The 16,209-nt window shown below is 36.9% G+C and overlaps 1 pseudogene across 1 annotated transcript; it reads right to left on the reverse strand.

Annotated features, from left to right (window-relative positions):
• Positions 1-13,519: 13,519 nt before the first annotated feature.
• Positions 13,520-15,425, reverse strand: LOC121148683 (annotated as a pseudogene). Its single transcript, XR_005882582.1, has one exon. The product of XR_005882582.1 is annotated as a heat shock cognate 71 kDa protein-like (transcript).
• Positions 15,426-16,209: the final 784 nt, after the last annotated feature.

Here is a 16,209-nt window from a genome sequence, read left to right on the forward strand (position 1 = left end):
TATTGATTTTGAATTTGCTGACAGTCTGTTTTTGAAGCTGAATATACAGTCTGTTCTAGAAAATGTTCCATGTGCTGATGAAAAATGTATATTTTATAGCAGTTGAATGAAATTTTCTTTGAAGGTCTGTTGGGTCCACTTATTTAGTCATAGTATAGTTTGAACACTCTAAAATATCCAACTAATTTGATAATATCAGAACATGTTATTTCCCTGAGTAGAAATTTAGACAAGCACTCTTCTTGTGTTCATTTATTGGGTTATTTCATCTGTAACTCCAAGGAGAATATAATTTTCATTAAGACATTATCAGCTGTGCTCACCAGTGTATCACCAGCTATAGAATAAAATAGTGTTAAAAATATTAAATGAGCAAATTTAGATCCTATCCTCCCAATTCTCTAGAATCAATCCTTAAATCTCATTCATATCTTTGACTTCTTGTCTCTTTCATATACTTCTTCAAGATGTTATGTGAATTGATTAAAAAAATTTCTCAAATCACACTGCCCATATTAGACACCAGTGAAGCAACAAAACACATATAAACTAATCAGTAGAATAAGTCCCAAATATGTTAACAAATTAAATATCCCCAGATATGAAATCAGAAATCAAATGTACTCTCATGTCAAAAAATTATTTATTTTTAAGTATTAGTTGTTTAATAAATAGATTGCTAACAGCATAAAAAAGAAACTTAAGACAATATACAACTATATTCAATATATTTGTATGGCATAATATACAATATTCTATTTGGCATATAATCTTCATTTTGTTCCTAGTTTTCTACATCATTAAAATGCAACAAAATAGATCAAAATAGTTCAAGAAATAATCACACATAATGCACAAAATAAAAACTATTTTATCTTAAATTTTCACTATATTTTAGGTTCAATAGGAATTTTGGATAGACTTCTAAAAATATAATGTTATTTCATGGCTAAGAATGCTATACTAATGTAACTGATCTGCAGTTACTTTAAGATTTACTGTATATGGGTAAAAAGGCAATTTTTTTCTAATAAGTTACTATTTATAGCCACTAAAAACTAGTGTCATTTTGCTTTTTACTGGTTAAAATTCTTATTTGATTACATATTAAACCTTTTGTTACAATGTAAATATAAATGTTATCTCAAAAGCCAAAATATAAGTATTAACATAAATGTATTAGAAAATATTGTAAAACCAAATCTCTTAGACATAAGAAACCTTACAAAATAAGTGATTTTAAGTGTGACATTTAGAACAAATGATATAAAATAAAACTTCCTGTTATGTTAAAGTTTTAGGAGCATCCCAGACTCCAAAACAACTCAAATTCAATATTCTACATTATAAAGTGAAGTATGATCATCATCATAAAACTTGGCAAGAGGCAGCCAAATGGTTTCCCCAAAACAATTCATCACCCATCACTCAGCTTAATGAAAAAAATAGAATTCATCATCAACATATTGATTTGAAGGAAAAAGTAATCTGTCTAACTGTTCCTATAATGACAACTCTAAAAGCAGACAAAATATGAAAAGCGTAAATCGGCTTGTGAGTGTCAAAGATGCTGAGGAATTACCAGGCTAGAGGAAACAAAAGCTCAGAGAAGTGGGCCTTTCTGGACATCCTCCAGTGTTTAGTATCACACTGGGTATTTCACTGTTTCTAGAGATTGTCCCTAGTGACATGAAGGCTAAGTCCTACTTTTGATAAAACTAGATAGATATTTAAGCCTCCAGGAATATGATTCTTGAGATCCAGAAGCAAAGAGAACAAGATGTCAATAGACTTGAGACTGCAGCTCACCCTTGAACTAGCTCCATTGCTAACCCTGAGCTATGCTTAACCCGTATTGGTGGTGCCAATAGGTACGTAACAGAAGCAGATAAAATTTATATTTGGAGGAAAGCGATATTCTAGACAATACTTTTTTTTTTCTTACAAACAATTGCGTTAACATAAGTTCCAGCCCACTAAACAAACAGATCCACAAAAAGATAATTTAACATAAATAAACACAGAAAAAAGTCAGCAGTGGAAACATATCTAAATAAAATGCATAATTCTACTTTTCCAACACAAAATGTATGACAGATACATTCACTATGTTCAATGATATGAATTGATAATTCCATCACTAACTTCAAAATATACATAAAAAGGAGTGAAATAGAATTTCTAATTCTGAAAAATGCAAAAACACAATCAACATAAAGACCCATCACATGGGTCAGTGTTGCATAAGACATAGTTGAAGAAATAACAGGAAAACTGGAGATCAAGTCAGAAAAATATGCGACTAAATAAGAGATAAAATAGAAAGCACAGAAAAATAATACACATGAGACAGATGGTACTGTAGAAATGGGTAACAATTCTATCAATCTCTTATTTAAGTGTACCCTGACATTGTTGGTATAGACAATGTCAGACAGTCCAGCATCCCATTGTCTACACATATCCAACAGTTTCATTGGGATTCCATCTTTCACCTGGATGCAGGGATGCATGTTCCATTATACCCCCATGTCTGTATATGATAGACCCCAGTACCCCATCACTATACATTACCATAAGTGAGAAGCCATGAAACAAGGTCAGCAACCGGTGTGAGTTAGAACAGACACAACAAAAACAACATCAACAACAAATTACAGTACCATGAAAAAAATGGGTAACAAAAGATGGGGGGAGGGGGCATTAACAAGAAAAATAATCATGGTCATATAGCAGAATGTCAGCCTCATAAAAAGGTTATACTCGGTCTAGTATTGCAACATAATGGTTTAAGGCACTTGCAGTGCTGCCATCCCATATGAATGTTAGTTTCACTATTCCACTTCTGATCCAACTCCCTACTAACATGCCTGGTAAAGCACTGGAAGACGATCCAGTGCTTGGGGCTCTGTCACCAACATGGGAAATCCGCATGAGGCTACTGGCTTCTGGGTTCAGCCCATTGCAGCTCTGGCTATTGCAGCTGCTTAGGAAAAGAATCAGCAGATGGAAGATCAGTCAGCAGATGGAAGATCCTCTCCTCTCTCTCTCTCTCTCTCTCTCTCTCTCTCTCTCTCTCTCTGTAACTTGGTCTTTACAATAAAAATAAAAAGGATGATAAATACTCATTATGTTGATGAATTTTATATTGTATACCTGGTGTTGAGCATTTTCAGTAATAATTGGAAATGTCACTAAACAGTGCCACCTGAGCAAACGGGTCTCTAAAAATAGTGCTATCTGTATTCTACTCAGTAACAGCTCTAGAAAATCAAAGTTAAATTCACATGACAATCACATGCAAGTAAAGACTTATGACCCTCTTGTTTATATCTATTTTTCTTACAGTTTAGGGGTGGAAAGTTATAGTATTTTTTGTAAGATAGTTATGAGAAATAACAAAAATTTATTAAAATGGCTTAATTTCTTTCTTCTAAATGCTAAGATATAGTATCTATTAATCAAAGTTTTAAAAATTCAAATCCATCTGAGACATTCTTAATCATTTCAATTAATTGGAAATATGCCTATAATAAATGAACATTCATGACTATAACAGATTTATATTTTCATTTTATAGTACTATAATTATGGGGTAAATTTTATTTAAAGAAGATGTTATTATTTCTATTGTCTTCCTAATTGGAATCAAAGTATCATAAGTTTCCAAGACATCTCAGTGGTTTCTTAAATATTTGAAAGCTTAGTATACCAATTTTTCTGATTATCAGAAAGTTCATGTGGATCCAATTTGCCCATTACTCTTTGTAAGATAAAATGATGCTTACCTAGTGCAACCTGAACAAGAAAATACTAAGATGTCGCCAATATTTTCAGTTACACATCTGTCAGTGTATTTTGGAATTACATTATTCTATTCTTCAAATACGTGAAATTTCTGATAAGCAAAGCTTTTCTGGATAAATTTGTAATTACTATGAATCCGTGATACTGAAATTTGACAGTAAGATGCAGTCCTTTAAGCCTAGTGAATACATTGTAGATAATCATTGATTGCATTATGATAACTGAATCTATCTGTTGCTCATCTATTATCAAGAAGGAAAATGTTTTTGACATAAAAATGGAAGAGAAGGAATATAATCATGCTGTAATGTGCCTGGTACATTGTGGTGTAAGAGAAACTTTGCTGTCATTGCATACTCAGTACATTTTGGATGAGTAACAATTTTTGCCAGAACAAAAAAGCCATGGCTAAATTTTTCAGTGCCAGAAATATTTCCAAACATTAAAGCTCTGCTAAGTACATCTAGCTTTTAAGCCCCTGAAACATGGTTAGTCTAAATTGAGAGATGCTGCCAGTGTAAAGTACACACCAGATCTTAAATATTTAGTTTGAATTAAGAATGAGAAGCCTCTCATTAATAATTTTGATACAGATTACATTTTGAAATAATAATATTTTGGATAGACTGGGTTAAATAAACCATGACTAGGCAAAAAGAGCAAATAATTCCATATGTTGAAGGTTAGAGGAAGATGATTTAGAAGTGGCAATTCATTTATTCAATCTATTGTATCAATATTTACTGAATAAGCTTAGTGTACATATCAAGAGCTCAGATCCTCTACTATTGAGCTATCATGTAATCTTAGGTAAAATGTTTTTGGGGAAACATTTTATTAGGTGGCTTATATAAGTCTTTGCAAACAGAGAAGCATTTTTTTCCATATTAGGTAAAATATTTTTAATATCTTTAGGCCTCACTTTGCTTATACATTGCTTAAAAAGATTGATAATAATAATAATCACATTTTACAGAGATGTTTCAAGGATTTAGTAATTTATGAAAAATGCTTTGCATTGTCAGTTATCTCCAAAGACAATTTTAAAACACTTGCAATTGAACAAGTTTTGTCTAGTGAAATAGAACATATCAATGGAGACCCATGACCATCTCAGGAAGTGTTAGCAGAGGACTTAGGCTTTAGTTGGGCATTTTTGAAGAAAAATCCAAGAAAGTAAGAGTTCACTGCTTTTTTGCTGAGGCAAACTTGCAAGATAGTCTCATTTTGCCTCATGATCTCAGCATGACTTTGTCTGATATTATATTTTCCAATAGTAAAAATCACATGAACATAGTAGAAATTCCATGTCCATTTCTAGATGTTAGAAATTGTTTTATTATTACTTCTTAGCACTGTGCACAATACATGGTAAGCATTTAATAAATATATATTTGAAGTCAGTTTCATATAGCAAGTGAAGATGTTAAATGAATAGAGAATCTGTGACTGTGATCTAAGTAAATCTACCAACATGCTGGAATTCAGACACTCCAGTATTGGATGTAGGCATCATAAACTGTCTTAAATACTGTGCCACATCTACCTGTGGAAATCATTTTCACATATTTAAAGGTTCATAAGGTTGCTCCCATCAAGTGGAAGTGGTCAAATATACAATAAGCAGAAGAAAAATTATTGACAAAGGGTTCTACTTCCACATAAATAGAACCAAAACAAATATTTGATATTTAAACAGCACTACCAGAAAATAACAAAGTTCATGAGTCTGTGCATTCAAGCTTATTTTACAACTGTTGCATTAAGTATTCCCAAAAGGAATCACACTAAACTCAGAAAACAGCCATGAACAAGGAACACAGGTTCTCTGCTATATTATTGCTTACTATTATTGCTATATTATTTTAGAGTTAGAGAACTTTTAAGATGACTAGATGTATCTTCTAAAAAAAATCTAACAACACATGAAGACCAAGTGTCATTTATTCCTACTTTGCAGGGATTGTCCAACATATGCAAATCAATAAATGTGCTACATCCTACTAACAAACTAAAGAATAAAAGCCATATGATTATTACAATAGATGAAGCGAAAGCATCTGGTAAAACAGAACATCTTTTCATGATAAAAAATCTTAAGCAAACTGGGTATAGAAAAATTTTCCTCACTACAGTCAAGACATTATGATGTAGCAAACCCAAAGCCACCATCATATTGAATGAGGAAATATTGGGAACATTTCCACTAAAATCTGAAAATATGTTTACTTTCACCATTACTATTCAATATAGTTCTGGAAAATTTATGCAGATCTGCCAGACAAGAAAATGAAAGCAGAAGGACACAGACTGGAAAGGAAAATCCCTGAATCTATGGAACTTTATCATTTAAAAAATTTTGTAAAGAAAGGATGAAGTAAAATTATCCTCCTTTGCAGATGACACGATCCAATAAATAGGGGAACCAAAAGAATAGTATTAATAGTACTATCATTAATAGTATATTGGAACTTCTGAGAGAGACTGGTAAAGTTATAGAATATAGAATCAACATGTAAAAATAAATAGCCTTTGTATTCATAAGAAATGCTATGGCTCAGAAGAACTTGTAAGATCAGTACCATTCACAATAGCTACAAAAACATCTAAACAACTTTGAATATATTTAATCGAGAATGCAAAAGATCTCTACAAAGAATATTACAAAACATTAAAGAAATAAATAGAAGAAAACACTAAAAAGGAAAAAAACTTCCTTGTTCATGAACTAGAAGCATTAATATCATCAAAATACCCCTACTACCCAAAGCAATATACAGATTCAATGCAATACGAAGAACACTGTTCTCAGATCTAGAAAAAATATGCTAAAAATTCATCTGCAAAACAAGAGACCTGGAATACCTAAACCAACTTAAACAATAACTACTAATCTGGAGGCACCACAAGTCCAGATTTCAAGACATACTAGAGGGCAGTTGTAATAATATTAATAAAAACCATCTTATACTGGTACCAAAAAATAGACCTGTAGATTATTTAAACAGAATGTAAAATTCTAAAATTAATACATGCAGTTACAACCAGTTAATCTTTAACAAATGAGTTAAAAATCAATCCTTGAAAAAAGCATCAAAAACATGAAAAAAAATCCTTTACATTACACCTTACACAAAAGTCAACTCACAACCATCAAACATCTAAATCTCTGACCTTATCCCCTCAAATCACTAGATCAAAAAACATTGGAGAAACTCTACAATACACTGGCACAGGCAAGCAGAAACATAGGAAATAAAAACAAAAAATGGACAAATGAAATTCCATAAAACTAAGAATCTGCGGCACTGCAAAAAGAAACTGCCAATGAAGTGAAGAGGCAACTAACTAGATAGGAGGTGATATTTATAAACTATGTAAGTGACAGAAATTCATATCTGAGATCTATAAGTAACTCAAAAAATTAATCAAGAATAAAATAAGCAATTCAATTAAGACATGAGATAAAAACAGGCAGTTTCCAAAGGATGAAATAAAAATAGCCAACAGACACAGAAAAGATATTCAGGATCACTAGGCATCAGAGAAATGCAAATAAAAACCACATTGAGGTTTTACCTCACCCCAGTTAGAATGGCTTACTCCCCAAAACACAAGCAATAACACATACTGGAAAACATGTGGAGAAAACATACTCCAATCCATTGTTGGTTGGAATATTAACCAGTATAACCATTATAGAAATACGGAGATGCCGCAGAAATCTGAAAAGAGATCTACCATATAACCCAACCAAAAAAATTTATCCAAAGGAAATGAAATCACTATGCAAAATGGTTACTTGTGCCCCCATGTTTATTGCAGTCTAGTGCACAATAGCTAAGATATGGAATCAACTCTGATGTTGATCAATTAATGACTGAATAAAGATGCCACGGAGACCATTATCCTTAATGAAACAAGCCAGTCAACCCCTACAAGGCAAATACCATAAGTTTTCTCTGACATCTGCTAGTTAATTCATAATAAAAAAAATGTACAGGAGTGAAACAGACACCTTGAGAACTGATGGTTAATTTCAGTCCTTGTTTACACTCCTGTGGAATTGTGATCTTTCCACCTTCTACTTGCTGAATATTATGATTAGTGGTGCAATAAGGCTGTGATTATAGAGTGGATGAAATTATGTTTCAGCAAAAATTTAAAAAATAAGAAAGGAAGGGCTGGATTAAGTATAGCTATCCTTTCATAATTGTACCTGTAAAATAGTAGAATCTCTTCTCTTCATGTTAATTATTTTTTTGGAAAAAAAAATCAATTGAATGAACTCATTTAGGATTTAGAATGATTAGAAGAAATGTCTGAGGTAAAAGCTATACACATGTAAAATATTAGATATACACACGGGTTATGAAGGGGACAATGATGATGATAGTGCCAGTAAAATATGTGTTCTACACTTACAAACAACCAGAGCCGAATGGAATGTAATTATTGAAGATACACTAAAATTCAACCTAAAGAGTCCTCGCTATTTTAGCAATCAGATCATATTAATTCTAGCCTGGCTTTTATATATAAAAAATTAACTCGAAGCTGTTATTCTGGCCTAGCAATGGTAAATTTCCACCTGCAACACTGTTGTCCTATATGTATGCCCGTTTGCCAGCAGTTCAATCCTGGCTGTGCCACAGCTGATCCCACTCCCTGCTATTGTACCTGGGAAGCCAGCTGAGCTTGCCCAAGTACTTGGGCCTCTACATATACATGGGGGACTAGAAAGAGGCTCCTGGATCCTGGCTTTGACCCAGCCCACTCCCAACCTTTGTGGCCATTTGGGGAGTGAGCCAGTCAATGAAAGTCCCTCTCTCTCTCTCTCTCTCTCTCTCTCTCTCTCTCTCTCTCTCTGTCCTTCACAGTATTTACTGAATATCTAAAATGTACCAGCCTTTGCCTAAGTCTTTGAAGTACAAGACTAACAATCTGTTACTTTTGTCATGCAGAAGCCTCTAGATTTGTGAAAAAAAAAAGTTCATGCTTGGTAACATGAGGAAAATATTATCGTTTACTTGTGCTTATAAGGAAAAAGTGAGGAGGCAAGCATGAAGGTTGTTTAGCTTGTGCCTGACATAATTCTCCACATCACACCATGAGGTTCCCTAAATAGTGATGTCATCTTTAAAGGTCACAATGACACTAAAAATATATTCTTCCAAAAATCAGTTGTTATTCCTACCAATGAGATTGCTATTAAGTGTTGTCAATAGAGTGCTGTATCTATTGATCTGTAATTTAACAATCTTAACAGCATCTGGATTTTCATGGACTGATTATACATGCCAATTGCAGCTTTTCTTTATAGAACACAGATACACCTAAGCACCATCAGCTATACATAATGAATCACATGTTCTACGAGGTCATATCAGACCAAGCCTTGATAAATTATCATTTTAAGCAAATTACTACATATCTGTCTTATGCAGTTATGTCTTACATACTTTTTTAGAGGCTCTGTGGCATACTCATTTTTAAACAATAACTCTTAATGGAGGGAAATAGATGACTTAGGGAAGAGATACTTCAGGAAAGATTTAAACAATCTGCTGAAACCTTCACTTGTATTTGACAGGTAAGTTCAATGCTTCACAAATTTGTAAATCGATCTTTTTGACATTTGTTTATAAATCCCCAGCCCTTCAAACTCATTTGTTGAAAATCTCAGAATAGGGCCCAGAGTAGTAGCCTCGTTGCTAAAATCCTCACTTTGCATACACCTGGATCCCATATGGGTGCTGGTTTATATTCCGACTGCCCAGCTCCATGCTTGTGGCATGGGAAAGCAGCCAAGGAGGGCCCAAAGCCTTGGGACCCTGCACACATATGGGAGACCCAAAGAAGCTCCTAGCATTGAACCAGATCGGCTCGGCTCCAGCCATTGCCAACTACTTGGGGAGTGAATCATCAGATAGAAGATCTACTTCTCTGTCTCTCCTCCTCTCTGTATATCTGGCTATCCAACAAAAATAAATACATTTTTAAAAAAATCTCAGGATACTTAACTCTGGCTCATCATTGCAACTAAGGAACAGCTGGCCAAAGTCTTGTGGGCTTTCTGGCAAACTGGCAAACTGGCTTAGGATGGCACCCACAGATGTGTTGCCCATGAATACTCCATTTGATATTACATGGGAACTATTCAACAATAATTCTTAGCAAATGTGACATTAAAATCTGTAAGAGCTAATCTTTAAGTGTAATGATTTTTACTAGGAGATCATTTCCTCTACAGTGATTAAAGTCTAGGAAACCTAAGTGTACTTTTCATAAGATTAGTGTTAGACAGAGGAAAAAATGATGGGGATGGTACTGTAACTCATATGTCCCAGTAAACCTAGCTTTCTTCAGAAAGAATACATCTTCCAATTTCCCTGCGCATTAGCAAAGTAACTGACTCCAGGGAATATTCTAGAACTATTTAGAGCTTATTTTGTTCACATGGGGCAATGGATAAAAATCATCTTAAACTATAATAAATAATACATGTATTATTATTACTATCATCATTTTAAGTTCCATAGGCTCTGGAATTTCCCTTACCTCCTCCCCAGATCCTCTCTCCCACACTGAATTCCCCTATACAATTACAAGACTATAGTTCTTCATAAATAGTCATATGTCCATCATTGCAGGCATGGACAATGGCAGAGTCCAGCATCCTATTGTCAAGATATAGTAAACAGTTTCATTGGGAGTCCATCTTTGATCTGGAAGTAGAGATACTTGCTGCATTGTATCCTAACATCTGGATATGATAGTCTCCATTACACAGTTACTTATATCCCCTTAAATGAAAAGCCACAAAACAAAATCAACAACAGGAAAAAAGACAGAAATTTACAATATCATGAAGTTAAATAACATGCTACTGAGTGACTAATGTAACACTGAAGAAATGAAAAGAAAATCAAGAACCTTCTTGAAGAAAATGATGCTACTGTATGATCTGTCATTAAATAATTTAATGCAAAAAAAACTATTTTGAGGAAATGAAAACAAAAATGTCAAAATCCATGAGATACAGTTTCGATAATCTTTGTTGCTGAGATGTGCCTCCTATAGGCAACAAGCAGATGAACTGTGTTTTTGCTTAATCTAGTCTACTAATCTATCACATTTGATTGATGGGTTTAAGCCAATTACATTCAGGGTTAATATGAATAGGTTGTAATTTGGTCCTGTCATTTTAGCAATGAGTTGTTCATTGACTTAGTCTTCTGATGTTATTTTACTGGAATGATCTTAATATTTGCCTCTGGTTTTGGTGGGTTGTATTCCTTTTCTCTTTCAAAAGAACATCTTTAAATAACATTTGTAGGGCAGGTTTGGAGGAGGCATATTCTTTTAACTTTACTGTGCAAGAATTTTATTTCATTTTCAAAGACAAAGGAAAGCTTTGCTGGGTATGTTACTCTGGGCAAACAGTTTTTTGCTCTTACAATCTGGAATGTGTCACCCTATTCTCTTCTGACCTGTAGAGTTTCCTCTGAGAGGTCAGTTGTGAATTGTCGTTCCTCTACATGTCAATTGATTTTTTTTTTCTCATGAGCATTTAAGGATATTTTCCTTATGGTCGATTGAAGAAAGCCTGATTGTATATCATGGTGAAGATCACTTTTGTTCAACCCTATTGGGAGCTCTGTGCTCCTCCTGGATGTTGTTTCCCAATTCTTTTTCTAGATTAGGGATGTTTTCCTTTATTATTTCATTAGATTCGTCTTTAAACCCGGCTTCTCTCTATGCACCTCCTGGAACTCAAATAACTCTTATATTTAGCCTTTAATAGTGTCCCTTAATTCTTGAATACTTTTTCTAGTTTGACCCAGCTCTACTTACAGTTTTTCGATTTTTTTTTCACCATTGTGACAATAAATATCTTCAAATTTTGAGATTTTTTTCCTTCTGCCTCTTTCATTCTATTATTGAGACTTTCCACTCAAACTTTAATTTGTTCTATTGCATCCTTCATTTTCAGTGATTCAGCTTGATTTTGTTTCAGTGTTATTATTTCCTTTGTGACATACTCCTTAATCCTTGAAATCCTGCGTGTCTTCTCACTGTTGGTAAGAAGCTTTATAATGAGTATTCTGAATTCTGTATCCCCCATTTTCTCGGTGTATTCTTCAGTTAACTCTGAGGTTGACAAAGGCTTTTGCTCCTTTGCAGGGGAGTCTTTAGTAATATTCATTGTGCCTCTGTTTCTTCTTTTGTTTTTGATAACTGTGCTTCTGGTTAGCAGATTCTTCTTAGGGCAGGTTTTTAAACTGTATCACCCACAGATCTACAATTCAATTTTTACTTGTTGCGATTGGTGTCAGTTCTTTGTTTGCAGTCACTTGTGCCACTCCTTCCAGAGAGTTTCTGATCTGGGTTCTTGTCAGTCTTTCACCATGGTCTCCATAGCCCCAGCTCCTGGCTCACCAGTCTCCACCTCCTGTGATTCTGTTCTGAGGCTGCACCATTGTCTGTACAACCTTTCTCCCACTTTCAGTTCATGCTGTTCTCAGGATTAGAGACACTAGGTGTCCCAAAAAGCTAGGTTGTTGGTGGTGTTGATCTTCACAGAACCTGCCGACCATTAAATCTGAGGGCCACACAGACCTATTTTGAGTTGTAAGCTGCCAAAGCCAGAATTATTTTTGATATGGGTCCAGTGTAATGCACTGAGCTCCATGAGTTCACCCCCAGCTCAGCACATGTGCACCTCACTGTTGTCCCTGCAGCCTGAATGCCTTTGCATTTTGTAAAAAACAGTGCCTGATGTGCCACTGGTGGAGTTCTGGATCTGCTGGCCATTAGGTCTGATGGTTACCCAGACCTATTTTGGATAGAATCTGTACGATGCCATGCCACTGCAATGTACTAAGCCTGGAAATGAGTTGACTCCAACGTTGTGCATGCACAGTCTCTCCCATAGCCTTTGCTTCCAACACAAAATGGTGCCCAAATCGGCTTTAGTGGGGGATCTGGACTGTGAAATGTACCCTGTTCCTGCACCACATTTTTGGATCTGTTGCTCTGTCTCTGCTCCTAATCAAATCAAGCAAACCAGCAGGATGAGCACTTCTTTGTCTGGTTTTACCTCCCGAGCTCCTGGTTTACTCCACTTCCCACCTGGCTGCTGGTGTAGTTACGGCTGACAGAGGAGTTCAGATTGCCACATGCTAACTGCTTCTAGGGTATCTGCATCACTGCGATACCACACCATTGTCTCTCATTGTCTCCACTGCTTTCCTGTGTTTGTGAGTCTCCAGGTGCCCTTCTGTTGTCAGTCTGTCCTTTCCTATTTCCTGGAATGTGCCCTCTCTGTTTCACCCTGGCTAATGTTTCTCTGTCTGTTCAAATGTGTCCTTACCCTTTTCAGATATCTTGATTCTCCTCCAAAATAATTTAGAAATATAATTCTAAATAAGTGATATTTCCTTGCGTTGTCCCTCTTCTCTCATTCTCTCTCTTTTTTCCAATTTTAAATAGTTTTATTTGACATTGCATTTTCCACTTAGATACAGCGTATGCATATAAAGTGCAATGTTACTTCCTTTCCCTTTGCACATGTTCCATATTCAAGTATGCAGAATTCCCAGTAATTTACTGTAGCAGCCAAACTTTAAAACTGCTAGAATTTGCTACAAATTTGGGTTCTTCCATCTTTTATTGTGTGAAACAATGCTGCATCTACACCAAGGTTGGCTTAATCCACCTCCTCAATGGTGGGCCCTGTGGAAGCACCTGGGAAGGAGGAGCTCCTCTGTCAGGGAAGCCCCCAGGCATCCCTCCTGGCATGCCCCCTGCACTCTGGTATAGACTTTCTCTAGCTCCTTCTGCTAAAGTTCAAATTCCTCCTTTTCTGCAATCCGGTTCTTATCTAGCCGATTGAAGATCTCATTGTACTTGTCAAGAATCTTATGTTTGTCCTCACCATTGATCCTGTCCTGAAGTTTTTCACCTTCAACAGTTGCTTTCATGTTGAATGTGTAATACTCCAGTGAATTCTTGCAACACACCTTGTCTCTCTGCTTCTCTCTGCTTCTAATCTTCAGCTTTGCACTTTTCAGCTTCCTGGACCATCTGCTCAATATCTTCCTTGCTCAAACGGCCCTTGTCATTAGTGATGGTGATCTTGTTCTCTTTCCCAGTGCTTTTTTCCACAGCAGTGATGTTAAGGATGCTGTTGGCATCAATATCAAAGATGGCTTCAATTGGGGGAATGCCATGGTGTATAGGTGGTATGGTTGTAAGTTCAAACTTACCAAGTAGATTATTATCCTTGGTCATAGCAGGCTCACCTTCATAAATCTGAATGAGCACACCAGGCTGGTTGTCCGAGTAGGTGGTGAAGGTCAGCATCTGCTTGGTGGGAATTCTGGTGTTGCGCTTGATGAGCACGGTCAGGACTCCACCAGCAGTCTCAATGTCAAGGGAGAGAGGAGTGTCATCCAACAGCAACAGATCCTGAATGTTCTCAGACCTGTCCCCAGATAGGATGGCCTGCACAGCTGCACCAAAAGCTACAGCCTCATCAGGATCAATGCTCTTATTCAGCTCTTTCCCATTGAAGAGTCCTGAAGCAGCTTCTGGATCTTGGGAATTCTGGTGGAACCACCCACCAGGACAACGTCATAGATCTGCGACGGTTTAACTTGGCATCCAAAACAGCCTCCTCGACAGGGTCCAGGGTGCCACGGAAAAGGTCAACTCTTCAAACCAAGCCTGGATAATGGAGGTGCAGAAGTCAATTCCTTCATACAAATGATCTATCTCAATGCTCGTCTGGATGCTGGAAGAGAGGGTGCACTTAGCCGCTCACAAGCAGTGCACAGGAGCCTGACAGCTCTCTTGTTCTCACTGATGTCCTTCTTATGCTTGCGCTTGAACTCTGCGATGAAATGGCTGACCATGTGGTTGTCAAAGTCTTCTCCACCTAAATGGGTGTCTCTAGCTGTGGACTTGACCTCAAAGTTTCCATTTTCAACTGTGAGGATAGACACATCGAAAGTGTCACCTCCCAGGTCAAAAATCAGCACATCTCTTTTAGCCCCAACCTTCTTGTCCAGGCCATAAGCAATAGCAGCAGCAGTTGGCTCATTGGTGGTCCAAAGAACATTGAGACCAGCAATGGTTCCAGCATCTTTGGTGGCCTGATGGTGAGAGTCGTTGAAGTAGGTGGGCACTGTGATCACAGCGTTGGTAACAGTCTTGCCAGGGTAGGCTTCTGCCATCTCCTTCATTTTGATCAGAACCATGGAGGACACATCTTTGGGTAGAAGCTCTTTGTCTCCCCCTATTCTACCTGCACCTTGGGCCTGCGAGCATCATTCACCACCATGAAGCATCAGTGCTTCATGTCAGACTGGACAACAGCATCATCGAATCTGTCCAATCAGTCGTTTGGCATCAAAAACTGTGTTGGTGAGGGTTCATCACAGTTTGGTTCTTTGCAACAACACGGATGCGTTGTTCAGTGCCAGTAGAGGTGACATAGCTCAGGGTGGTTCGGTTGCCCTGATCATTGGCGATGATCTCCAATTTGCTGTGCTGGAATACACCCATTCCAAGGTGGTGCCAAGATCGATGCCAACTGCTAGTCCCTTACACATGGTTGGGTGCGCTTAGGCCCGGCTATGCTCGGAAGAAGATACAGCAAGCAGAGAAGCTGCGAACGATCCCAATCTCTCATCCTTTCTTCCATCCCTTCTTCCTTACTTCTTCCCTTTCTCTCTTTCCTTTTTTTTTTCACCTTTTTAAAAAAAAAGATTGATTTTATTTTTATTGGAAAGTCAGATATACAGATGAGGAGAGAGAGGAAGATCTCCCTTCTGCTGATTCACTCTACAAGCAGTCACAATGGCTTATGCTGAGCCAATCTGAAGCCCGGAGCCCAGAGCCTCTTCTGGATCTCCCACACTGATGAAAGGACCCAAGGTGTTGGACCATCCTCAATCACCTTCCCAGGCCACAGCAGGGAGCTGGATGGGAAGCGGGACTGCCGAGATTAGAACCAGTGTTCACGTGGAATCTAAGCACATGCGAGGCGAGGACTTCAGCTACTAGGCTATCACTCTGAGCACCCCTCCTCCCCCGACCCTTTTTTTTTAACTCTTTGAGATACATATTTTTTTTTTCTTCCTGAGATCAGAGACTGTCTTGCTTGTGTTGGAGAGAAAAAGCTCTGTGTATAAGAGGGTCACATAGGAGGAAACAGCAGGGTGGTGTGTGATAAACTCTGAGATCAGGACATGGCCCTTGGGTGCAACCAGCCAGAACAAGGGGACCTTCAGCAATACCACCACCAAGAGCCGAGCACTTCTAAGAAGTCCAAAACCTAACACTCCATAGAGGTGCCCAGCCCGGTAATTAGGGAATTACAGCCACATGAAACCC

Source organism: Ochotona curzoniae, unplaced genomic scaffold (genome assembly GCF_017591425.1).
Source record: "Ochotona curzoniae isolate NIBS_2020 unplaced genomic scaffold, NIBS_Ocur_1.0 scaffold_4701, whole genome shotgun sequence".
NCBI classification, from domain to species: Eukaryota; Metazoa; Chordata; class Mammalia; order Lagomorpha; family Ochotonidae; genus Ochotona; species Ochotona curzoniae.